This window comes from Sorex fumeus, unplaced genomic scaffold, assembly GCF_029834395.1.
Source record: "Sorex fumeus unplaced genomic scaffold, SorFum_2.1 ptg000122l, whole genome shotgun sequence".
Classification (NCBI taxonomy): domain Eukaryota; kingdom Metazoa; phylum Chordata; class Mammalia; order Eulipotyphla; family Soricidae; genus Sorex; species Sorex fumeus.
This window is the reverse complement of record NW_026606179.1, coordinates 44932824-44959881: the sequence shown is the minus strand read 5'-3', so window position 1 is coordinate 44959881 and position 27058 is coordinate 44932824. Positions and strand designations below refer to the sequence as shown.

Genomic DNA, 27058 nt, shown 5'->3' with positions numbered 1-27058 from the left:
ATACTACTTGGTAGCAACATCTGTTAGTAGCAAAATAAAGATCAAGTTCCCAGCTTCTCTAATGTAGTCTAAAATGAGGAATAAACCGATTAAGGCATTTTATAAAGTATGTATTACATTTGGTGATGACAGTGCGCTTATAAGACTAATCCAACAAGACAGAAACAAAGAAATGAGTCTTTTGATTTCTACTGTTTTGTGCCATTTTCTACACTTCTACAGATGTTTGATACAGAGTCAGAAGGAGGAAGTGAGTTGATGTATGATTTATAATTTGCGTCTGTTTTCTCAGTGAGAAAGCAAAAATACTTTTTTAAAAGCTCTCACATAGGTTTCAGCGGGTTAAATGACTTAGTTTATGAAAACATCATCTCAAACTCTCTTGGATAGTAATGGTTTCACAAATACTCATTTTCTTCCTTTTGCTATTGATCTGTTTTCAAGGTAAGTAAAACTTAACTCTCACCATAAATGTAAATTACTCAGTAGCCACTCAATATATATTTGATGCCTCATGAAATCAATTGTAGGTTATTTTTCCCCCCTTCTTGTCAGAGGGGCTTATGTTTTGGAAAGAAATCTTTGCCTAATTGGTCTCTGGAAAATTCTGGCTAGGAAGTAGGGAAGTGCTGATATTTTTGAGTCTGCCCATAAGAGCATGGGGGGAAGGTTTATGATGAAAACAGGCCCCCAGTGCAGCAGACATCCTGTGAGACCATCGAATACAAATGGATAGAAAAGAAGAATTCACGGTGGACTTGTGAATGGAAGAGAAAGGAGGTATAAAGAGCCCCCAAGGGAGAAGATTGCCCTGGCTGCTTTGAAAACCAGCACTTTTAGCCAGATATATTTTTATTTTCTTAAATGGGAAACAAAACATCTTCATAGATCAAAATTCACAAAGCAAAAACGGTTGTGTCAAGGACGCGGGTGGAATTTCTTCTATTTCTGTACACCAGATAACCAGTTTTTCTCTCTGGAGGCATCCAGTGATCGATTTCTTGAGTATCCTTCAGAGAAACTTAAACACCTACAAGCAAGCAAATATAACTTTTCCCTTATGTATTTATCTTTCTGCAATTGGTAGTATACCATGCGCACTTTTCCATGCCTTTACTTTTTAGCTGAAAAATACAATTCAGGGATCAATTTATATTGACAGAGAAGAAATTTCTGTCCAGTTTGTGACTGAGGAAGGATGCGGAATCCCAAAATGTAATACCCTATGGGCACTTCTTGCTTTCTCAGATGGCATAATTAAAATCTTCTAGGTTTTACCGTAATAGAGTCATAAATATGTACTTACTCATTAGGGATTTTATTCATCAGTGTGGTCAACTCCAGGAAAAGATAGTTTTCTTGTTTGTTTATTTGTTTTGTAAAGAGGAAGCAGAAACCATTACAATGGTGTACAAACCAATATTCTTTTTTCATTTTTTGTGGATCCAAGTAGAAACTTCTATATTTAAACTGCCCAACATGCCTATAGAATTATGCCCCTGATAAAATGTGCTCAAGTATTTCTAGAAGTTTTTTGATTGCTGTTTTTTATTCAGCCACTGAATCAGTAAGAAACAAGAAAACTCCATCACCGACACAAAACACTGCCAGATGTTGATTGCTTCTACCATTCACAGGGTCATGGAGAAGTCAAGTCCTGCTTGTTTGCATTCTTGGGATAGAAGAAATCCCAGGTGGAATCATGGCCAAGCAACGTTGTCATGGAGAGTTTGAGTTCTGCAGCTGTCACAACTAGCAAATCCTGGAAGGGGTGCTTCAGAAATGTTATCAAATGTTTAAGGAATAATTCTTCCAAGTGGAATAATGAATACAGGCAGATATCAAAACTATACAGGGGGGTAAAAAAGAAGCATATTTGAACACTGATGTATGTTGACCATAAAATTCAATCTACAAATCACATCAATCATTGAGGAGCTGTTTGGCACCTGTGTCAGGTTTTGGGTATATACCACCGAATAAAATGTATTATTGAGTAAATAAAATACCAGAATGTGATAAATAATCTAGCCTAGATCTCTGTATCAGGTTGAACAAGATTGACTTCCCTGGAAATCAGCCGAAGGCTATATTACAATAGTATCATTGTAAGGCTGGTTCTTAATGATGAATGCAACCTTTCAACAGAGTCAAATTAAGAATTGAGTTTTTTGTTTTTATTTTTAAATCAGTATTTAAGGATATCAAGAAGAGTGAAAAGGTTTATAAGAATTAAAAACTGGTACTAACTCATCTTGAAAAATAAAGCAGGTACAGGTGATTGCTATACTATGACCTCCATTAAAAGGTAAATGTTTGGCATTTAAAGTGCCTTCTACCAAAAGACACATGAAAAAATCCTCTATGTCCCTAATCATCACTAATCACCAGGGAGATGTAAATCAGAACAATGAGATATCATCTCACACCACAGAGATTGGCACTCATCAAAAAAAAAAAAAGAGTAACAAGTGCTGGCAGAAATGCAGGGCGAAAGGGACTCTCCTTCATTGTTGGTGGGGATACCAGCTGATTCAGCTGTTTTGGACTATATGGGCATTCCTCTAAAAGCTAGAAATTGAGCTTCCATTCAATGCAGCAATACCACTTCTGGTAATATACTCTGAGGCCTAAAAATACACAACAGAAATACTAACCACTTCTAAGTCCTTTGCAGCACTATTCACATTAGCCAGAATCTGGAAACAACCTAGTGCCTGAGAATGGATGCCTGGTTAAAGAAACTATGGTACATCTACACAATGGAATACCACACAGCTATTAGGAAAAATTAAGCCATGAAAATCTCTTGTAAATGGATGGACATGGAGAGTATCATATTGAGTGAAATGAGTCAGATGGAGAAGGAGAGACATAAAATGATTGTACTTGAGACTCAGAAATAAATGTTAGAAGAGAGCAGCAAGCTGCAGAGATGTCTCAAAAACCTACACCAGGCTGAGTTCATCAGGACAATCCAGAGTTGGGTGGGTGAGCCCACCACCTGCCCCAACAGAGCCCCTGCAGCAGAACGCAATCGCTGCCATGTTCATAGCATATCTCCACAGGCTCAGGATGAGCCCCCATGCATAAGAATGAATCTGCTGAAAAACTTAGGTATCTGGGTTTTGTGACCCAAATCTCCAATCTTGCAAAGAGTCAGAAATAGGCCACCTTCACCATCTCCTTGTTTTTCCAGGGAACCTGGTGGTCATACCCACAGACTGCCACTGGGCACCATATAAGCTCATTAATTGCTATGATCCAGAGACTCACAAATAAATCTCGGAATAGAGCAACATGGTGCAGAGATGCATTTAACTTCAGCTGTATCCCCTATTTAAAGAAAATTCTTAGCGGATTACTCTTTTTTTTTAATGTAGGAGTATTGCTAATTATTCAGGCACTGATTAGGATGATTAAGTTGGGCATGAACTCCACTTTACTTTTTTTTTCTTTTTTTATAAATTTATTTATTGAATCACTGTGAGAGCAGTTACAAAGCTTTCGGGTTTAAGCCTTGTTCATACAATGATGAAACACCTGTCCCTTCACCAGTACCCATTTTCCACCACCAAAATAACCAGTATAACCCCCATTTCACACTCTCCCCCTACCTGTGGGCAGATGATTTCCACATTACTCTCTCTCTACTTCGATTACATTCAATATTTAGACACCAGATCCACCATTATTATTTGGGATTTTACACCAACACTCAGATCTGCTGAAAAGGAAACTGTAGACAATTTGTGTTCCATTGCTGTTTATGAATAATATATGATGTTGCACAGCCAGTAATGGCCGCGAGATTTTGGAACTCTGAAATTTTAACAATTAAATCTGGAGGGAGTTCTGCCAAAATCTGCTGGGTTCCGAGATTTATTCCTGAGTCTCTGGGATCATGGCCATTAAGCAGCATGATAAGGGGCCAGGGAGGCCATTCATGGGAGTGACCTGGGGTCTCGGCCAGCTCAACACCCATCCCATGAGGCCCCACGTACCTCGCCACTGGGGGCCCAAACCTGACCTCCAATGGCCTCTAGAGGATGACGGCCACCAAGCCGCCAGGGGTAACAGGCCAAGGCACAAAACCTATTCCCACCTGGGGTGGCCTGGTGCCAGTAACCTACTGTGGGGGCCAGATGCATTTCTGCAAAAGGCTGCTGGCTTCTGAGATTTATTTCTGAGTCTCTTGAATCATGGCCATTAAGAGCTTGATCAGGAGTCAGAGAGGCCATTTTTGGGTGGCGACTCAGGGTCTCGTTGGGGTGGGAGGAAAGGACCGGCTTGACCCCCAGCCCATGAGGCCCCACGTACCTCACCACTGGGGGCCCAAACCTGACTGTCCAATGGCCTCTGGAGGATGACGGCCACCGATCTGTGAGTGGGAACAGGCCAAGGCACAAAACCTATTCCCACCTGGGATGACCTGGCACCGATAACTTACTGTGGGAACCAGACACATTTCTGCCAAAAGCCGCTGGGTTCCAAGATTTGTTTCTGAGTCTCTGGGATCATGGCCATTAAGCAGTTTGATTAAGAACCAGAGAGGCCTTGCCTCCAATTATATAGCTGAGCCAGAGATGGTTTGTGGGTATGTCTCCCGCATACCTAACTTTTGGCTATTTACTTTCTTGGCAAATTTGGCCCCATATTGTTGGGGTCTGGCCAAAGGCACAGCGGCAATTTTAGGGTATTTAGAAGTTTGAAGGTACCATCAGGCTGCTGATGCACTTGCCTCACAGGTACAGTTGACCTGCTGGCGGCACCTTACCTCTGCTTAGCAGATTACTCTTAACAAGCAACACAAAATACTCTGGAAGCAGGCTTGGGTGGTGATGGGAAAATGTGAAATAATGGTAGTGATAAGGTGTAATGGTTTTGGGATTGGTGTTAGAATATTGGATGTGATAAATTATGAACAATCTTATAAAAATTTTAAAAAATGATTGCACTTATTTGTGGGATATTTTAAAAAGCAGATGAGACTAATACCCAAGGACAGAAGAAACAAGAGCCAGAAGGACTGGTCCACAGCTGGGAATCTGCGTCAAGTGCTGGGAGAGAAGACAGCTGGATAGAGAAGAGACAGCTATCACAAAGGCAGCTGGAAATGATCATTCTGAATAAGAACTGCATATAGAACATATATAAAGAAAGAAACATGATAACCTCTCAGTATCTGTATTTCAAGACAAAATGCCCAAAAGGGGAGAGAAAGAGGGAGGGAGGGGGTGAAAGAGAGGGAAGGGGGAGTGCCTACCATAGAAGGCAGAAGGAAAACTGAGGACATTAGTGGTGGGAAATGTACACTGGTGGAAGGATGGGTGTTGGAACATGTTATGACTGAAACACAATCAGAAACAGTTTTGTAACTGTGTATCTCATGGTGATTCAATAAATAAATAATTTTTTAAATAAGGAAGTTGAAATTTTTAAAAATTAAAAAATAAAGTGCCTTCTAAAGAAAAAATGCAACAATCAGTTCTGCAGAGGAGTGAAAGAATGTTCCATTTTAGGATAATTTCAAGGAGACTTTTTAACGTGTAAGATTGAAGTTAAACAACATCAGGGAAAACAGTGGAGACTGGGAAGTTAGTTGGTGGTGAGTAATTGTTGCCCAACAGTTGGAATGTTGTTAATGCTACAAAACCGAATAACTAAGCTTGGGTAAAGGTAAAGGTAAAGGCCCTCCCGTTGATCGTCGATTTGCTCAAGTGGGCCCAGTAACGTCTCCAATGGAGACTTTGTTGTTACTGTGTCTGGCATATCGAATACTCTCGGTAGCTTGCTGGGCTCTCCGAGAGGGGCAGAGGAATCGAACTCGGGTCGGCCATGTTGGCCGCGTGTAAGGCGAACGCCCTACCACTGTGCTATCGCTCCTTGGATAAACTGTAAAATTCGTGTTACAGATATTTTATCAATGAAACTCTCTAGCTCTCTCTATTTCTCTCCATAGAGGATTTCTTAGTTGAGATCACCATCAACTTCCCTTTATTTTTAAAATACAGAATTTTTTCCTAACTTGTATTTCATCCTTTCCCGTGGACAATGTTAATTTTCTCTACATCCTTCCAATTTTAGTATATGTGCTGAAGTGAGCATTAAACTGCTTTCAAAATCAGGGTTGGAAAGATAATATAATGTATAAGATGCCTGCCTTGCACATGGCAGATCTAGGTTTAATCCCTTGCACCCCTTTTGTTGATCTTCTGAGACACACCAGGAATAATCCCTGAGAACAGAACCAGGAGTAAGCACTGAGCACCACTGGTGTTCCACGCCCTCAAAATCAAATTTTACTGACTTACTGATGGTTTATAGTACTATAGAATTTGGGGGATTTGGCTCCATACCAAAATCAGTACTATTGTGGTAGGTTCCTCCCTGGAGAATCTATCTCCTGTCTTGCCCACTTTTTTTTCCCACTGTCAAACTCAGCAGACCACAATTCTTTAAACCTGTAAATGTGATTTTTAATTCTCTCATAAATTCCTCTGGGTGCTCAGGTAAGTCTAAGGCACTCTTGTATGGTTGACAGGACCATCTAAAAACTTTCCTAACCCCCAAAGACTGATATATTGAAGTTGTTCAACTATAAAGACAAATTCCTGGACATGCTGTTTTATGATTTTGCTTCGAGGCTGCTAACTGCTATTTCTTCTTTGGGGACCACTTCTTCCAACTCTGTCTCTCTACTTTGAGGACAGGGGCTATATCTGATTTCTATTTATTAGTAATTACAGCTTCCTAGTGATCTGAAGGCAATGGGATATAGAAAAATGGAGATGGAAAGAGCTATATAATACAGAGAAACATATATATGCACACATATTTGAATAATGTTTAGAATTATCTTTAAATTTGTTCTAAAAGGGTATAGCCACTTAACAAAAAAGATATTAATTGTGGGCAAAATGAAATGTTTATTCAAGTCTGAAGGAAGACACTGAGAAATACAACATACTGAGATGCTAGTGATTCTTAGGATATAAATCATATCTAGCTTTAGAATTACTCTTATTATTTAATAAGCATTTATTTTGTGCCACCAGAATTTTTAACAGATCAAAAGTGTGACTTTTTCTACCCTCTGTGTCACTTTATCTTTATTGTTTCTATAAGTACCAGGTCCTTTTTCTCAATGTGCTTAATAAGTTTTATGGATAATGCATGCATTGATAAATGGCAACTGCTAGATCTTATAGGAATACATAAAAAATGAGTATTAGTTTATGTCCTCCCTGAGCTTTTTGTTTGAGAACCACACCCAGTGGTGCTGCGACTACTTCCGGCAGTGCTCTGGAAATCATGCAGTGATTTGGATCAAACCTAGGACTCACAGATGCAAAGCATGTTGTCTTATCCTTTGAGCCATCTCTTTGTTCCTTCACTGAACTTTGGATTTACAGTATATATGATTTTTTTTTTCATTTTTAGGTTTGCTTTCTATATTGTAAAGCAAACAAAAATATTCATTATGAAAACAAAACTGGTCCATCTAGAACACTAACACAGAGCAAGTTACTGTTTTCCCATCTGTCAATTGTAAGAATAAATCCCATCAAATGATTGTGAAATAAAGAAATGTCATAGGAAAATCTAGGGCCTAACTCAGTGGTAGAGCACCTGCTTTGTAGGTGGGAAGTTGTGAATTCACCTTGACATAACCTCACATGCTGGGTGTGATTACTGGGGGCTAATGTTGGGGATCCCCAGAGGCACAATAGAGTATGTGGTCTCTTCTGCACCTAACAAAATAATGTGTTAGCACCACAACTAAAGTATATGACCCCAAGCAAGTACCACGGCTGATAAGCATGTGCAATTTTTTCAGTCATTGCAACAAAAGCAGTAATAACAAAAGTAAGGAAAAGGGAAAACATGAAATGTAGTGGATAGATACAAAGAAAATTGGGGAAAATGGCATTTTTTGAAAAGAAAATACAAGTTTGGTGGAATTAATTGAAATGATCTATATGTTTTTTTTTCCCCTGAAAGGCTGAAGCTTGAATAAGCCACAGATTGCTTACAAAGAACTTCAAAGTAAAATGTAGTCCTGGAAGTCAGACTTTGCCCATTGCTCCCAGTGCTATCACAGTTCACTCTTCCCCATGGCTGGTGTGCGTGTTTCAGCTCATTTCTTACCATTATAAATAATTCATTAGACACTATATGCAATTCTCATCTTCCCCGAAGATTGGAAGTCACAGGCATGCCCATGCATTATGGTTCCAGCTATTTGTGAATGTTGATTTTAAGTGCCAAGGATATGGTTCAGTAAATTATTAGAAGCATATTAATTAGCTGTTTTTCATTAGGCAGTATTGCAAGAAAGATCAGCAACAAAATGTTAACTGCTGGAAGATCTGATTTATTGCATATCTTATAAAACAAAACCAAACAAAATTTGGTACAAGTTCATAATCTCAGTTGCATTAATTAATTCTGGTATTCACTAATGAACTCTAATATTAATAAATTAACTTATGCATAACGAATATTGGATCGTGAAATGATATTTATATGTTTAATTGTTTGGCCTGTCCCTAAAATTTAAAACTGCAACAAACGTTTCTTGTCATCTTGTCCATTATGTTCATTTAAAATGACATAGTCAAAGCTCAAGGAAGAGATAAAACTTACCCAGAGCTACAGTTCTAAAGATTTGAAGGGAAACTTCCACAAGACAAAGAAATCATTAATTTCGATTTTTTGAATGATTTATTTGTGTCTGTAATTTGATAATTATATGGAACAAAATTAAGAAATACAAATGCTCAAAATATATTAGAATCTCAGATACTTTCAATCTAAATATATTCTCAAGACCAAGCATATATGAATTGTCTGAAGTGCGTACTGAAATGGTGATAACTGGCTCCCATAAAAGACTGAGAATACCCATGATTGCCACCTTGGAAATTGCATGTTTATTAAGTTTCCAAGGTGATATTTATGCACCAATTATGCATGCACCCATAAGAAGAATTAAATAAGAATTCCCAACATTTTATATTGTCCCCCAGGTCATATTCTCCCATCTTTATTTCATAACATCTGGGATTTAGTCTTGGTCACAGCTTAATTCTAAATACTCAAATGTAGTATCTAAGAACTGACACCAGGAAATATGTATAAAATTAGATTGTTAAATGTCTGAAAAAATAAATGAGACATTAAAGTATGTTAAAGTGACCATGGTCAAAATTTAAATTTCCAATAGCAAAAATATGGCCATGCAAATATGTAATGAAAGTAACTCAAATATTCTAATCAACACACAAATTAATGAAAGGACCAATAAAATGGTAAAGATAGTGCTCACAGTAGCACTGTACTCTAGCACTGTCCTCCTGTTGTTCATCGATTTGCTTGAGCAGGCACCAGTAACATCTCCATTGTGAGAATTCTTGTTTCAATTTTTGGCATATCGAATATGCCACGGGGAGCTTGCCAGGCTTTGCCTTGAGAGTGGTATGCTCTCATCAGCTTTCCGGGCTCTCTGAGAGGGATGGAGGAAACGAACCTGGGTCAGCCACATGCAAGTCAAATGCCCTACCTGCTGTGCCCTCTCTCTGGCCCAGTGCTCACAGTACTTACGTGAAATGTGTTTATGTAGGCCTTTGGAAAAAAAAGTTTAAGAAAAATGAAAGTGGATCTGAAAATATAGGATAGAGTTTAAGGTCCATGCCTTACATTCAGCTAACATTGGTTCGATTCCAGGCATCACAGTATCCCACAAATGTCTCAGGCACTGCAGGGCCCGAGAAGCACCATATCCTAGGAGCCTTGCCTTGAACTGATGTCCTGTTGTCCAAGAATTGTTGAGATGGATTTGAGATGGATCCCTGGGCCGCCTCCTAAGCATCTGTTAGGGGACCCATTGCTTTACACATACCAAAAAAAAAAAAAGAACAAAATATAATATTTGAATTTATTTTCTATCATGAAAATAAAGTCTACAAGTTAACATAGAACTTCATAGCATCTAGACTCTAACCAAATCACAAACAGCAAAGTTAAATAAAGGCAATGTTTGGAATCAAATACTCCTTCCTGGGAAGGATTTTTAAATAACGCCCACCTGACTGTGAGAGAACATGGAATACGCCACTTATTTTCAAAGTTTTAGTATTTTTTTCCAATATCAAATTAGGCTCCATGCAAAGAAGATTATAGTTAAATAGTCTTTAGGTTATATATGGAAAGGAATAAAGTATTATCAGGTAAATTCCCTAAAGGGAATGGTTAAAACTTATGATCAACACTAAGGAGAAAATCAGAATGGGGGTAGGGAGGTGCTGAATGGGGAGAGGGCTTGTGGGAGAGCGTAGGGTATCATTTTCATCTCCACAAGCTTCTTTCAACACAATAGAGGGTTGGAGGGCGATGGGAGAGAATATATGACTCCTTAATTTTGGAAAATGATCCCAGTTCTGTTAAAATACAATGCTACTAGGGACTCAAGAACTGAAGAAACCACAAATTATGGCAAATGATGGCAGTGTGGTCCCTGACGAAATAGAACTTGCATCAAATCAAGGTATTTCCAGCTGTCTGTCCTCTTACTAATTTTTGCCAGTTTACTCCTGGAGAGAATGGTGGAAATAACAACACATATCTGGAAATGAGTTGCAAGCTGTGAGAAAAGGCATGCAAAAGTCCAAGCAAAACGTGTGATCAGTGTATGTGTCTGTCATTGCAAGTATTCTGAAAATGGAATGAGTTGAGACTCAAAGAGGAAGCAAGGCATTTGAATCATTCCAGACAGTCCGTTTGGTTACCAGAATAGTCAAGGAAGCTGTCTATCAAACCAGATGGTGGAGACAGAAGGCCAGAGTCTTGCCATAATGGGAGCATGCAGGAGGTCTGCTGAGTAGTGTGTGCGTGGCCAAAGAACCACAGATAGTCACTCAGGCGTTACTTCTTGTTGTGGAAACAAACCCTTAAGCCCAGACTGACAGTACTATTTGCAGAGTCAAAATCAAGGAGAGCATGTGAGACAGAGCCTCTTGGCATAAATAGAACCTGTATACAGAGGCAAAACCTGCTCACCAGCAAGGCGTTTATCAACTGAATCTAAGTCATAGAACAACAGCTTGATGTTTGCTTTTTCTTCTGCCACGACTGATTATTAAATTTCTTCTCCCTCTGATTTTTTTTTAATCAATCAGTTCTTCCCCAAGGTACTACCTTAAAAAAATTTGTGGTATGTAATATTTTGATATTTATTAGCGGTGGAAAGAAGTGTCTTGACCTTCTGTCAAGTTTTATCCCATGACCACAGAGTATCAAATATTTCTTTCTTCCCAGAGTGTAAGATTAAATAGACGGGTTAATAATCATCCCTCTGGGTGATTAATTGATTGCCAGAGCACACCCTGCTCTCCCAGTTTTAGAACATGTTGGAGTTTTCTTGCAACTTTGCCCCCTCTCCCCACGCCAACCTGCCACTCATCGCCACCCCTTCTATATAAATAAAAACCTCAGGACATCTAGGTTAGGAAAAGCTAAAGCAGACTGGCCCAAGATGTATCTTAGAAGAAATGACAACTGATCTCTGAGCTAAACTGTCCCTTTAAGCTTGTATTAGTTCTGACAGGGCTAAAACAGAACTTCAAAAACATTGTCTGCACTAATAAAGACCCCACGTTCCAGGCCACACAGAACCAAGCAGAAAAGACTGTGGATCAAAGACCTTTTTTTACCTCTTGTCATCTTCTTTATTACCGTACAAAAATACATAGCCACAGTGAGACAAATTTCTCAGACAAATTTTTCTTAAAAATATGTTATTTTCACTTTATGTTTGTCAGTCACACTCCTGCTCACCATTCCTCATCACGAAGAGAACAGCACAGAGTCTCCTGCTTCAGCACCTGGCTGTCCTCACTGGGGCCCTTTGGAGGAGGGTGGGTTGAGCTTCCCTTCCCACCCCGAGCAGAACCCCAGCAGCTGAAGACTTCTGGTTCCAGCCACAGCCATGCTTAAGATCACTCTCCACAAGTTCAGAAGAGCCTCACACATGAAGGAACCGGCCGAGGAACCCAGGTTTGCAGGACCTGGGGCGTAGATTTCCAAGTCTGCTCGGATTGGGACTGGGGCTTCCCACACCCAAATCCCCCATGTTCCAGTATGTAGGCGTTACACCCACCAACTGCCCCTGGCACCCTGTAATCCCATCAATGGCCAAGACTCAGAGATGTAAAACCCTGCTCCTGGACATCTTATTATCTAGTTCTTATTCTGGAGAAGCTGGCAGGCTACCAAAAGTATCCTGCCCACACGCCAGAGTCTGGCAAACTCCCCATGCATATTCAATATGCCAAAAACCAGTAACAATGATGGGTCTCATTCTTTTGACCCTGATAGAGCCTCAAATGTGGCACTTTTTAAAATCTCAGGGTTAGGACTAAGGAGACGTTACTGGGGCCTGCTCGAGGTAATCAATGAACAACAGGACGACAGTGATACAGTGATGTTTGTCAGCCACACCCCTGCTCACCATTCTCCTTCACGAATATACATTGATTTTCTGAAAAACAACTAGAATCTGTGTTAGCAATTTTATCACTATCTCTGCTGTCCTAAAACCAAACCCCTACTCTTTCTCACCACAGCTTTTCTATAACCTCTGTTGTCAGACCCTTCCAAGCTTAAGTTTTGTGTGTGTGTGTATGTGTGTGTGTGTATGTTTGTGTATGGGTGTGTGTGTGTATTTTAAAGCAAAACCCCTGGAAATAACCCACTTTAAAAAATATATATATATATTGACTTGGATTTCACCGTGCAAGCCCCGAGGTGTCCCCTGGACACCGGGAGACAAAGCAGATCTGAGCCTTTCTGCCTCTCCCTTTCCGCCACCCAAGCCGAGCTGGTCTCTTCTCCCCACCCAGTCTTTACTCCCCCGACACACACCAGGTATCTGTGGGGATGTGGCCACTTTAGAAGTGGGCGTGGCTTTTAAAAGTGGGCGTGGCTTATTCTTGGGCCAAAAGTAGTTTCTTCTCAAACCAAGAAATCTAACCCCTACACCTACATAACAACATGAAGAAACAACGCAAATCCCCGCCACAGGGAGACAACGAGGAAACAAGTCCAGAAGCCTCAGTAGGTGCCAGCTAACGTGGGGGGGACCTCTCTGACAAAGAATTCAGGTATGAAGTCATTAAGATGTTCAATCAACTCAATGAAACAGTCAGACAGATATCCACTAAATTGAAAGAGGACATGAAAGAAACAATCGATCACACAATCGACAAAATACAGCAAGAAATGAGAGCAGAAATTGTAAAACTTCACACAGAAATGGCACGGATCACAGATTCCATAGATGAGATCAAAAACTCACTCTGTGCCCTCAAAAATAGAATGACCACAGCTGAGGAAAGAATCAGTGAGCTGGAAGATCAGCTGCACCAAGCCAACACGCAACAACAAACTGTGGCAAAGGACCTCCAAATAGCTCTACAGACAATCAGAGTCCTAGGAGACGATTCCAAAAGAAACAACATTAGAATCATTGGACTACCAGAAGCTCAGGGAAACAATCCCAATGAAAAAACCATGGTTAAACAAATTATCACCGAGAAATTCCCAGAGCTCCACAATACAGCCATTCAGATTCAAGAAGCCTGAAGGGTGACAGCTAAAAGAGACCTAACAGAAACACTCCAAGACATATTATAGTTAGAATGATCGATTCTGCTGATAGAGACACAATACTGCAAGCAGCAAGGGCAAAAAAGGAAATCACATACAAAGGAGCACCCCTAAGATTCGCAGCAGACCTATCAGAGGAAACCCTACAAACCCGAAGGCAGTGGCAAGATATAGTAAAAACACTCACTGAAATGAATGCTTCACCAAGAATACTCTATCCGGCTAAACTTTCGCTCAAAATGGAAGGAACGCTACACTATTTTCTAGAGAAACAGCAGCTCAGGAACTTCATAGACTCAAAACCAAACCTAAAACAAGCCCTAAAGGGGCTACTATAAGACAAAAGAAACCCTACAACCACGACACACCCTTACAGAAAGATGCACAAAACCCCATAACCATACTCTCTCTCAATGTCAATGGTCTAAATTCACCATTTAAGAGACACAGAGTGGCAAAATGGATACAGAGACAGAACCCCACATTCTGCTGCCTACAAGAAACTCATCTCAACACTCAGAACAAACACAGACTCAAAGTCAAAGGATGGAAACCAATCCTGCAAGCAAACAGCTCCTGCTAAAAAGCTGGGGTGGCCATACTAGTATCCGACAACATTAATTTCACCTTGAAAAAGACTAGAAGGGACAATGAAGGCTATTTTCTCTTCATCAAGGGATATGTACAAGAGTAAGAAATCACACTCTTAAATGCATATGCACCTAATGAGGGAACAGCTAAATATTTAAAACAACTGCTAACAGATTTTAAGGAGGACATTGTAAGCAACACAATAGTACTTGGAGAATTCAACATCACCCTATCACCTCTGGACAGATCAACAAGAACAAAACCCAGTAAGGAATCATTGGCTTTGAAAGAAGAAATAGAAGAGAGAGGACTTATAGACCTATACGGGGCTTTACAACCCCAAAAGAAAGAATACACATTCTTCTCAGTGCACAGGGAACATTTTTCAAAATAGGCCATGTTCTAGGACACAAAACATACCTCAACAGAATCAGGAAGACAGAAATAGTATCAGCCATCTTTTCACACCATGATGCACTGAGGATAGAAGTGAATCACACACAGACACGGAGAACCAAATCAAACACCTGAAAATTAAACAACTCGATGCTGAACAACGAGTGGGTCAGGAACAGAGTCGAGGACGAAATCAAAAGATACCTGGAAACAAATGAGAATGAAGACACGGGTTACCAGATCCTATGGGATGCAGCGAAAGCTGTATTAAAGGGAAATTTTATAGCTCTGCAAGCATATCTTAGGTCTTTAGAAACAATGCACATAAACAACTTGACCTCACAACTCAAGACCTTAGAAAAGGATCAACAGAAAGAGCCTAAATCAGGCAGAAGGAAAGAGATCATAAAACTTCGAGCAGAAATCAATGACATGGAAACCAAAAAAACAATCCAGAAGATCAATGAAACCAAGAGCTGGTTGTTAGAGAAAATAAACAAGATAGATAAACCACTAGCAATACTCACAAAGAAACAGAGAGAAAGAACCCTAATAAACCGAATCAGAAATGAGAAGGGGGATATCACAACAGAAACCAAAGAAATCCAAAAGATCATCAGAGACTACTTTGAAAGTCTGTATGCCACGAAACAAGAGAACCTAGAAGAAATGGACAAATTCCTGGACTCCTATAAACCCCCAAAGCTGAATCAAGAAGATCTGGAGTATCTGAGTAGACCTATTAACATCAACAAAATAGAAACTGTAATCAGAAGTCTTCCCCAAAACAAAAGCCCGGGCCCAGATGGATTCACTAGCGAATTTTTCCAAACATTTAAAGAGGATTTACTGCCAGTCCTTCTCAAGCTTTTCCAGGAAATTGAAAAAACAGTAACTTTCCCAAACAGTTTCTATGAAGCCCATATCTCTCTAATACCAAAAGGGAACAAAGACACCACGAGAAAAGAAAACTACAGGCCAATATCCCTCATGAACACGGATGTGAAGATTCTCAACAAAATACTAGGAAATACAATTCAACTACTCATCAAAAAGATCATACACCATGACCAAGTAGGATTCATCCCAGGGATGCAAGGCTGGTTTAACACTTGGAAATCAATCAACATAATCCACCATATCAACAAAAGAAAAGATAAAATCATATGATCATATCAATAGATGCAGAGAAAGCATTTGACAAGATCCAGCACCCATTTATGATGAAAACCCTGGCCAAAATGGGGTTAGAGGGGATTTTCCTCAATATAGTTAAAGCCATCTACCACAAGCCTACAGCATGCATCGTCCTCAATGGCGAAAAATGAGAGTCTTCCCTCTAAGATCAGGGACGAGACAAGGATGTCCACTCTCTCCACTGCTGTTCAATATAGTACTGGAAGTACTTGCAATAGCGATTAGTCAAGAAAAAGATATTAGGGGCATCCAGGTAGGAAAGGAAGAAATCAAGCTCTCACTATTCGTTGATGATATGATACTATACTTAGAAAATCCTAAAACCTCTACCAAGAAACTTCTAGAAACAATAGGCTTGTAAAGTAAAGTGGCAGGCTATAAAATCAATACCCAAAAGTCCATGGCTTTCCTATATGCAAATAGTGAAAGAGAAGAAAGTGACATGAAGAAAACAATCCCGTTTACAATTATGCCCCAGAAAATCACATGCCTAGGAATCACCTTAACCAAGGAAGTAAAGGACCTGTACAAAGAAAACTACAAAACGCTACTTCAGGAAATAGAAGAGGATACGAGGAAATGGAAAAATATCCCCTGTTAATGGATCGGGAGAATTAACATTGTCAAAATGGCAATACTTCCCAAAGCGCTGTATAAATTCAACACAATCCCTATTAGGATACCCATGACATTCTTCAAAGAAGTAGAACAAACACTCCTGAAATTTATATGGAACAATAAGCCCCCACGAATACCTAAAGCAATTCTTGGGAAAAAGAAAAAGGGAGGAATCAACTTCCCTAACTTCAAAATCTACTACAAGGCAGTAATAATTAAAACAGCATGGTACTGGAACAAAGGCAGACCTGTAGACCAATGGAACAGGGTTGAATATACTGACATCTCCCCCCAAGCATAAGAGCATCTAATCTTCCATAAGGGGGCAAGAAAACTGAAGTGGAGCAGGGAAAGCCTCTTTAACAAATTATGCTGGCAAACCTGGACAGTTACATGCAAAAAAAAAATGGGCTCAGATCTCTGCCTAACTCCATGTACAAAAGTAAGATCTAAGTGGATTAAAGACCTCAACATCAGATCGGAATCCATAAGGTACATTGAGGAAAAAGTTGGCAAAACCTTCCATGACATAGAAGCTAATGGTGTCTTCAAAGATGTCACACCGCTGGCCAAGCAAGTGAAAGCAGAGATAGACAAATAGAACTCTTAAACTAAGAAGCTTCTGCACTTCAAAAGAAACAGTGACCAAAATACAAAGGCAGTCTACAGAATGGGAAAGGATATTCGCCAACTACACATCTGATAAGGGGTTAATGTCAAGGATATACAAAGTACTGGTTGAACTCCACAAAAAGAAAAGATTCAACCCCTTCAAAAAATGGGGAGATGAAATGAATATAAACTTTCACAAAGAAGAAATCAGAATGGCTAAAAGGCACATGAGAAAATGCTCCACATCATTAATCATCGGGGATATGCAGATCAAAACCACAATGAGATATTATTTCACACCACAGAGATTGGCCCATATCCACAAGAACAAAAGCAACTGGTGCTGGCATGGATGTGGTGAGAAAGGGACACTCCTTCACTGTTGGTGGGAATGCCGACTGGTTCAACCCTTTTGGAAAACAGTATGGACGATTCTCAAAAAATTATAAATTGAGCTCCCATTTGATCCAGCAATACCACTCCTGGGAATATATCCCAGAGAGGCAAAAAAGTATAGTCAAAGTGACATCTGCAATTGTCTGTTCATTGCAGCACTCTTTACAATAGCCAGAATCTGGAAAAAACCTGAGTGACTGAGAACAGATGACTGGTTAAAGAAACTTTGGTACATTTACACAATGGAGTACTATGTAGCTGTTAGAAAAGACAAAGTCACGAAATTTACATACAAGTGGTACTACATGGAAAGTATTATGTTAAGGGAAATGACTCAGAAAGAAAGGGATAGACACAGAAAGATCGCATTCATCTGGGGAACATAAAGTAACAAAACTGGAGACTAACACCCAAGAATGGCCGAGATTAGTACCAGGAACTCCATGGCTTGGAGGCCAACCACACGTACTAGGGGAAAAGGGAGCTCAGATAAAGAAGGGAACACCAAATAAAGGTGTTGGGAGGATCCTCCCAGGATGGGAGAAGCATGCGGAAAGTAGACTATAGACTAAACATGATTGTCACTCATTGCCTCTTTTGCAAACCACAACACCCAATAAGAGAGAGAGAGAACAAAAGGGAATGCCCTGCCACAGAGGCAAGGTGAGATGGGGGGAATTGGAGGTGGGAGAGATACTGGGATCCGTGCTGGTGGGAAATGGGCACTGGTGGAGGGATGGGTATTTGATCATTGTATAATTGAAACACAAGCACAAAAATGTGTAAGTCTGCAACTGTACCTCATGATGTCTCACTATTAAAAATTTTTTAATAAAAAAATTATGAAAAAAATTTATTGTGTCACAACCTGCGAAGCTCAGGGGTTACTCCTCGCTCTGCACTAAGGAATTACTCCTGGCAGTGATTGGGATGCCAGAAATTGAACCCAGGTGGGCTGTGTGCAAGGCAAATGTCTTGCCTGCTGTAATATCACTCCAACCCTGATTAAGTTGTTTTAGTATAAATAAAGACTTTCTTTTCTGCTCAGTTGTTCTGAGTACCTTTGGAAAACAAGCCTTTAGTAATAAACTTCTATAGTTTTTACCAATATACGAATGAATAAATCTCAAAATCATGTATACTAATCTATTCTTCAATGAGTGTCACTTATGCGTGCGTGTCTTCAATTCCTCTTTTTTTTTTTTTTTTTTGCTTTTTTGGCCATTCCCAGCGATGCTAAGGAGTTACTCCTGACTTGCACTCAGGAATTACTCCTGGTGGTGCTTAGGGGACCACATGGGATGCTGCAGGGTGTACTGGGGTCAGCCATGTGCACAACAAATGCCCTACCCACTGTACTATCTCTCTCGCCCGCATGACTTCAATTCTTGACCTCAGCTTTCTGTTTGCCAGCTGCTAGGGTCTCTGACCCTCCTCCTGCAGAGGTCTTCTGAATCCTGAATGTCTCATAGCTGTAGTATGAATTGGTCATTTGGCATTTCTGTGTGTACTGTCAGGGTGAAAAGGAAATAATTCCAAACCTCAATGGATTCTTCTGATGTTGCTTAATTAATCAAACAAGTAGATTGATATAGGGAAAAAGAAGCAAATTATCGACAACATTTCACCTCCTAGACAGATCCTGTGGAAACCCAGACAAGCTGAGCACTCACCCACTTGGTTTCAAACTTAAAAAAAACAAAACTCTAAAGATTGCAGAAAAGAGAACAGATCAAATGGGGGTATCTGAGAAATCAAAGGTATGCAGATTTAAGTTTTACCTTCTCCATTTAAATGATATGACTGGGATTTCCTCTATTACCACCTCCCTTCAGGATGACAGGCAGTTCATTGGATTTTCTTTTTTTCCTGGTCTGTCTAACTGTACTCTCCAGCAACTATTCACATAGAAAGCTTTGTCTCAAGTTTCTCTTCCCCGTGGCCTGGGAAACCTAACTAAGTGTAAGGCATTGCTGAAGTCAGCGAGAATTGAAATTATTTCCCCTAGTGGAAATACCAATCCATACTGTTATGGATTTCCTTTGTAATGGATATGTGCTTGGTCATTAGAGCTTCAGAATTCTTGAATCTAGGAAAGAGAACCACAGCAATATTATGAAAAGTCACCTCTTCACTTATCTGAAGAAATAACTGGCATGTTATTTACTCACTTTCCTACAACTTCTGAGGGATAAAAGAGAATGAGAGAAGAAAACCTTTTAAAAATATCTGTTTAGGATCAAGACAAATACAATGCACTGCACTTATTTATGAACTATAAAGGGGCGAAGGAAACAAAGCAAGAGTAAGCCCTTTAGGCCCTGAAAACAGAATGGTGGTGATGAGAGAGGAAGAGGGTCTTAGGATAGAGGTATAATAGGTGAAGAGGGTGGATCAAATAGTGAGAGACGGTAACTAGAATTCCATGGATAAGTGTGGTATATGCTGTTAAGGTACGAAGCCATATAGCTAAACTTATATGATATTTTAGATCAGGGTTCTCTCAATCAAAACCATCTGTTGTGTTATTTAGTGTGCTTTATTTATTTTTTCATTCAACACTCACGACTGTGTTTCAAAGGTACTGAAAGTTACAGATCAAGAAACATATCACAGGGTAACTTCTTCAAACATATGTACAGATGCACATACCTGTAAAAAAAAAGCACACTGGTCACATGAACATTGGGTTAACGGTTACAAAGGCTCTATTATATATTACCCCAATTTTACCAGAATTAGAAGCAAAATGTTTTGTTACTTTCTTTAATATGGTTACTGACTAGGAGTCTATTAATATGTGTCTAGGAGAGAAAAGGTTCGAATGAAAGGAAAAAAGATGATAAAAATGTTTAGACTTTTAGAAGGGAATGACAATATTTTATTTTTTTTCTATTTAAAATACTGTTGTGATTTAACATTAATTAGCATTAGATCTAAGAGCAATATCAGATAACATGGATACATTTCCACAGGACACAGAGGTTCATCAGTTCATTCTTTATGCCAAAGCAAGTAAATAGAGGCGTTAGCAAAAGGTGCAAATAGTTCACTGCTGCGTTTAAAAAATATTATGCACATTGCATTAGGAATGACAATATTTTAAAGTAAATGAAAGACATTACAATATGGTTGTGACTTTTATTGTTTTTTGTTGGTTGGTTTGTTTGCTTTTTGGGTCACACCCGGCAATGCTCTGGGGGCTACTCCTGGCTCTGCACTCAGGAATTCCTCCTGGCAGTACTCAGGGGACTGAACTCAAGTTGGCCACATGCAAGGCAAATGCCCTACCCACTGTGCTATCACTACAGCCCCAAGTTGTGACTTTTAAAGAAAATTCCTTGTAGGGGGGCCTGAGAAAGAGTGCCGGAAGTAAGGTGCCAGCTTCCTTTGCATGTGGCTAACCCAGATTCAGTCTCTGCCTCCTTTGTGATCCGCTGAGCCCGCGAGGAGTGAGCACTGCCAGGTCTCGCCCCTCAAAGCAAAAACAAAATACCTTGTAGGATTTTGCTTTTGTTTTAGCTATTTAAACTTCCGTATGTTAAAGAAAAGACAAGTTTAACAGAATAAGCTTCCTTAATTTGTTTTACTGAATAATATTACATTAATGCTTGTTAAGATACTTTTATATTGTTATAGCAAAAGAAAAACAGACTGAAGATTGATTTTTAAGGGTATAGATCTATAAAAGCAAAAAAATAAATTAAAATAAAATGCATTATGCTGTGATCAGTGCTGTAGATACCTCTGAGGTTAGCACAAGTCTTTGTTTTACTTTCTCCACTCTGTACATTGGCCAAAGTTACAGTGAGCTTAAATTTAAATTTTTATTACTCTTCAATCTATTTTTAGAAGTGTTATATCACTTAATTATCTTTAATGTCTTATAATGGTTACATAGTTTTCACCATAGTAACAGCTAATTTTAAACAAGACCAAACTCTTATATATCATAAAAAAATAGTTGAAAAATCTTACAGATTTTTAATGTTAGAATTTAATACAGCTTTTATATATACTATATTAATATATCCAGAATACCGTTGTGGATATTTTTTATTCAGTGCCTTTCCACTAGAGGAGGATTTTTGCTCATTCTCCTTCCCCAGCTGACATATAGTAACGCCTGAAAATATTTTTGGTTGACAGAACTTCTTAGAATAATGAAAGAACAGCCCCCATGCAATGCCATTATAAAGATTTATCTGGCCCCAAAGTTCTATACTGTCAAAGTTGAGAAATTCTGCTCTAATCTCTCCTTTAAATGACTAAATTAACTACCAGAGAACAAAGTTAATTGCCTAAGGTCATATAACTGGTCATTGTGCCTTGTTATTTTTTTTCTTTCTCTCTTAAGACTGAAAGTCTTAAATATTTCCACCCATTTAAATGTCATTTCCACAATAAAAGTGATCTGGTCTTCTGTGGGTGCTGGAATACTCTAAATATATTACATGAATGGAAAATTTTTGTTTGAATTTACAGAGTCAGTGGAAGATATTTCCAGGATGCAGTTTCACTGTGATTTCAGCATGGCACATGCTTTGCTCTATAAGCTGTCCTGACTGAGAGGCACAGAAATCCCAGGTAAAAATGAAGACAGGAAAGAAAGTTTAATTACCAAATTAAAACTAAGTTAAATGAAGAGAAAAAGGGAGAATAAGAAGATGCTTCTCTCCTTTGGGAAGTATCAGAAATGATCCGTGGGTGCCTTGTGTGGATGAATAAAGTCTTGCCTATATTTTGATCAATTCAGATGCTGTGTGGGTTTTAAATAATGACATCTGCTGATGCCCTCCTGGGTATATTTCAACGTTCTTAATCTTAGATGGGGTTGAGACAGTAGAAGGTTGTATACAAACAGGAACCTTCTGACCTTTGCCAGAAATTCCAAGTCATTCGGTATGGATTGGGGCATCGGAAATTGCCCTTTAGTGCACTACCATTATTATTCTTATTCTGAGGTCAATAAGTCAATCACTGAAGATGGATAAATTTGAAATTCCCAGAGGGCATACCTGCCGCCCTCACCTTAAAAAGTTGTGAAATGCTGGTCATTATTTTTTTGGTGTCCTAACCTCAATGTTCTCCAACTCCTTTCATGAATATAGCAAAAAACACTTGACTGGGTAAATGTTATTGTTTGATTAATTTTAGTGAGCTAGCAACAATTCCTTTCTAAAGGGATTTCTCTGTCAGGAAGCATTTAAGAGTCCATTCTAGGTAAAGAATGCCAATTCAGGGTTTCCATAGAACATCTTGTTTTATTTTATTCACTCCCACAGTTTAGAGTAACTGAATCTGTTCCATGGGTTTGAGATAAAGCGCGGGGTTCATCCAGTTAAATCAGAGTATGCTGCCTAGTATCTTAGTTTTCAGACACTCATAGACATCATTGATTTGGCTCTTAGCAGTTACCATATCCCAGTTCTGGCCCCTGCCATAGCTCTACTCAGGCCATCTGGATACAGGGTTCATGCGGGACAGGGCATTCAGCTCTCTTTCATCCCTTAAACTTCATCTCTTGACTGCATTACTCACCCATCCTGGTGTGTTTTCCTCCCCAAGTCTTCTCCATGAATTCACTTACACTGCACTTTTCCAGGTCTTTATTATTTAATTAGACTATTATATATTTCTAATGAGTTCTGTCTCTAGACATGAGGATTCTAAAACCCAACACCTAGATACACACCAATTATAGAACAGAATCCTAAAATCCAACTGTTTGCGTATTGCTGGTGAATATTTCATCTCCTTGACACTGGCCTATAGCCTACTTTATCTTTTAAACTCTCACGATGATGAATTCCGAATAGAACCAGGCTCAGTGCATCAACAGATACTCTTTCCTCTCTTGTGAGTACTCTTAGTAACTTTATTTACCTGGACAAACTAAGTATATACTTGAAAATGTAGTCTCTAACTCACAAAGTATGATCCTCTTTCTCTAAATGTTTCTAGAGAACTTGTATTCATTTTATCATAACAGTCATCATTTTGGGCTGGAGCAATAGCACAGCAGATAGGGCATTTGCCTTGCATGCGGCCGACCTGGTTGACGTGGGTTTGATTCCTCCTCCCCTCTCGGAGAGATGGCAAGCGACCAGGAGTATCTCGCCTGCATGGCAAAGCCTGGTAAGTTACCCTTGTCATATTTGATATGCCAAACACAGTAACAACAAGTCTCACAATGGGGATGTTACTGGGCCCACTAGAGCAGATCGATGAACAATGGGAGGACAGTGCAGTGCAGTACTCGTCATTTTGAATAGGAAAAATGCAATAGCACCTCTCAGCTGACAGTCCTGGAGGCTACTCCTAGCTCAAGTCTCTGGAGATAAGTTTTGGTGCTTCTCAGGGGGAACAAATGATACCGGGGATTCAACCTGAGCCTCCCACATTCAAAGCGTGCTTACAGTTCCTTTAGCTTAATATCTTTGGCTCTTGAATAGAAAGTTTAGAATTTATGTAAAAAATGTCAATTATGATGGAATTATATCATGTTCATTTTTACTGGTAATCAGTCTCAAGAAAAATGGATAAGGACCATAGAACAGTCACTTAGTATCTGTTTGTTATTATGGAAGAAGCTCAGCACTGAAGCACTCAGAACTGAACATGGTTTGATTATCTGATTGGGTATGATTTTATGGATCTGTGGGCTGAGCTCTTTGAGTTGCTGCTAACGTGCCTCCATTTCTTCATTGTAACAGATGATAAATTTGGCAAGGAAGGCCCAGAAAAAGCAAGCACCCATGTATTCTGCCCTCTTATGTCTGTTCTACTCTACTGGGTGACTTTTCCACTCATTCACTAATAATAATCACTAACAATCATGAGTTTGATACAGTCATTCTCCTTTTTGATTTTGGTGGGTTTTTTTTTTGGGGGGGGGGAGGAGGGGTCACATACCCACTGATGCTCAGGGCTTTCTCGTGATGATGTCCAGAGCACAATACGCTGTGCCGGTGATCAAACTGGAATTGACTCTAGGCAAGGAAGTGCCTTACCCTGTGTACTACCTCAAAGTCCCTCCACTCTCCTTTTAAACTTACATATATATCTTAAGTTTTCTCACCCCCAACTAGTCTTTTTTTTTAGAATCCCTAACCACCAATGTCCTACACTTTTCTTCCCCAGCATCTCAATGCTGTACTTCCTTTCTTGGTTTAAACATACATTTTCTAAAAATCCACATTTAAATGTTTTAAAAACAAAATTAAAATTTCTAGGATCTTCCCCCTTACACCTTATTCCCAGAAAAGTGATTCATTTATCTATGCTTTCACTATAGTTGAAGTGACCCCAATGATTTAAAATGTGTCTCCAACCTTTTAGCTTTAAAAAAAAGAAAAAGAAAAGAAAAAGAAATCTGCCTCATGTCCATTCCAGAGTCTTTTATGAAGGTGAATATCCATTAACCCAAAAAAGGAGAATGACAGAATGGTTAGAAAAATCACATATTTGACCCAGCTGTCTCTCTAGAAAATTGCTGGACTATATCAGACAATGTGAGAATCCATTCCTAAAACCTTAACTTGTCCTTTCTCTGACATATTTGCTTAAGACACTTGAGCAATCTTGTGAAAACTATCTTCAACGGTTTCCTAAAGTGTTGACTGCTGGAAGACTCTGAAACTGATTTCAGCCTTTTCACACCTTTCCCCTTGCATGCCAATTGTTATTCCCTAGCGCTGGATCTCTGTTAAGTCACACTTGGTTCTGTCCAAACAGTGCCCACCTCAACTCTCAGGGGTATAAATTTGCTATTGTATACAAAGATTTAAAAATTAGGTTTACATTCACTTCACTGCCTAAATTAAAAGTTGAACTGCCAAGGCCAGGTAGATAATACAGCGGGAAATAATGCTTGACTTGCAAGTGGCCAACTCGGGTTTGATTCCTGCCACCACACATGGTCTTTAGAGCATTTTCAGGGGCCATCCCCAAATACAGAGTCAGAAGTAAAGTCTGACCACAGGCAGAGGTGACCTTCCCCTCCTTTCCAACCAAGAAGTAATAAACAAAATGTTGACCTGCTAGGAGGAATCCGTTCTTTAATGAGTGAGCTCTGTGAAACAAAAGTGTGCACTAGAAATTCTGTATTAGATTTTCTGGAGGGGTGTGCCACATTTGGTAGTGTTCAGTACATACTGTAAGCTCTGTGCTCAGGGATCACACATGTTAGTGCTACGGTGACCATATTTAGTGCCTGAGACCAAACTGGGTCAACTGAATTCAAGATGATTACCTTAGTTTTATTGATAAAATTTAATAATTCCTCCACTATTCAAAAAAATAAGTAAGGTCTATATTGGTGGTTATGTGAACTAATGGCAAGGTGGAAATGTGGTGCATACTATGATAGTTCTGTTTTTAAATAGATGATTGAAAAATAACAGTTTGGCAAGCTTAGCAAACAAGAAAGATAAATTTATAGAGAGGGCACAGGATTTCTAGGGCAATGCCTGAAATGCGAAGAGAAAGTGGCGTGATCTTGGCTAATGTGCTGATTCTATTGGGTTTCCATTTAGTCCTGTATAAGGTTTGTGTCCTGAGGTTTATTAAGGCTACAGGAATATGCTTTCTTCCCAACATGTAATCTGCATGACCATTTCTCTCCTTAACCATCTGCTTGGAATGCCTGCTTCCTGTTATCCTCATCTCAAATGGAAAAGCATATTTATTTTTGTTGAAGAACTTAGTCAATTATCAATCTTGCATGAAGGTTTTTCTAATTATGCATATTATTCCTTGATAAAAACACTTTCCACATCTCTTTTGATGTATCAGTTATGCTGTGGTAATTGGTTTGCATGGAATTTAATCACTTTAGACTGTGCAAAAGGTCCATCTTGGAAAGTTTTTATCTCTTACACCCTAATGCTCAGGATGACATCCAGTGCAGAGTAAGTGTTCAGCTTTTGATTCTCTTTTTCCCAGAATGAAAACAATTCTTAAATTTCTTATGCACACTACAAATGATCTCTGCCTCACCTTCTTTCTTCTGAGCCAATTCTGAATAGACTTCACTACCAGCCTATTTTGAGTAAAACCCCAAGGCGTTTACTATAAAGCTGTACCACATACCTCATATTTTCCATGATTGAATCCTTGTGACTGTCCTTTAACAGATAGTTGTGTACTACATTATTTGCCTACACATCAGCAAACTAGAAATGTAAAGGTATTCATGATCTAACAACTACAGTTAACCAGTATCAGTTGATACACCTTCTGTCTTTTAATCCTCCAACAGCAAAGCTCTGATACAGATTTCACCAGTCTTCCCACAGTGCTCTGGTAAGATGAAAAGTGCTAGTAAATTACCATAAAGGGCTTGCATCTTTTTTTATTTCTGCCTCACCCTTTAGTTTTTTTTCCCAAATATGGTGTCTGAACTCAAACCCGTCACTGGTCTCTTCCTTTGATTATGTAAAAAAGCATCATATATACAAAACATCTGACATTGTCAAGGAAAAGTGAATCTAGTCAATAATATTATTAGAATTTGGTCCAAGCAATTTTCAAGGCCTTAAAATTTTCCTAGTTGTGGTAGATTTTGTTTTTCCAAATT

General features: G+C 39.2%; 1 non-coding gene across 1 annotated transcript; it reads right to left on the bottom strand.

Moving 5' to 3' along the window:
• Positions 1–6004: 6004 nt before the first annotated feature.
• Positions 6005–6108, bottom strand: LOC130044545 (U6 spliceosomal RNA). The gene has a single exon (XR_008795409.1). It is a non-coding gene; the product is annotated as a U6 spliceosomal RNA (small nuclear RNA).
• Positions 6109–27058: the final 20950 nt, after the last annotated feature.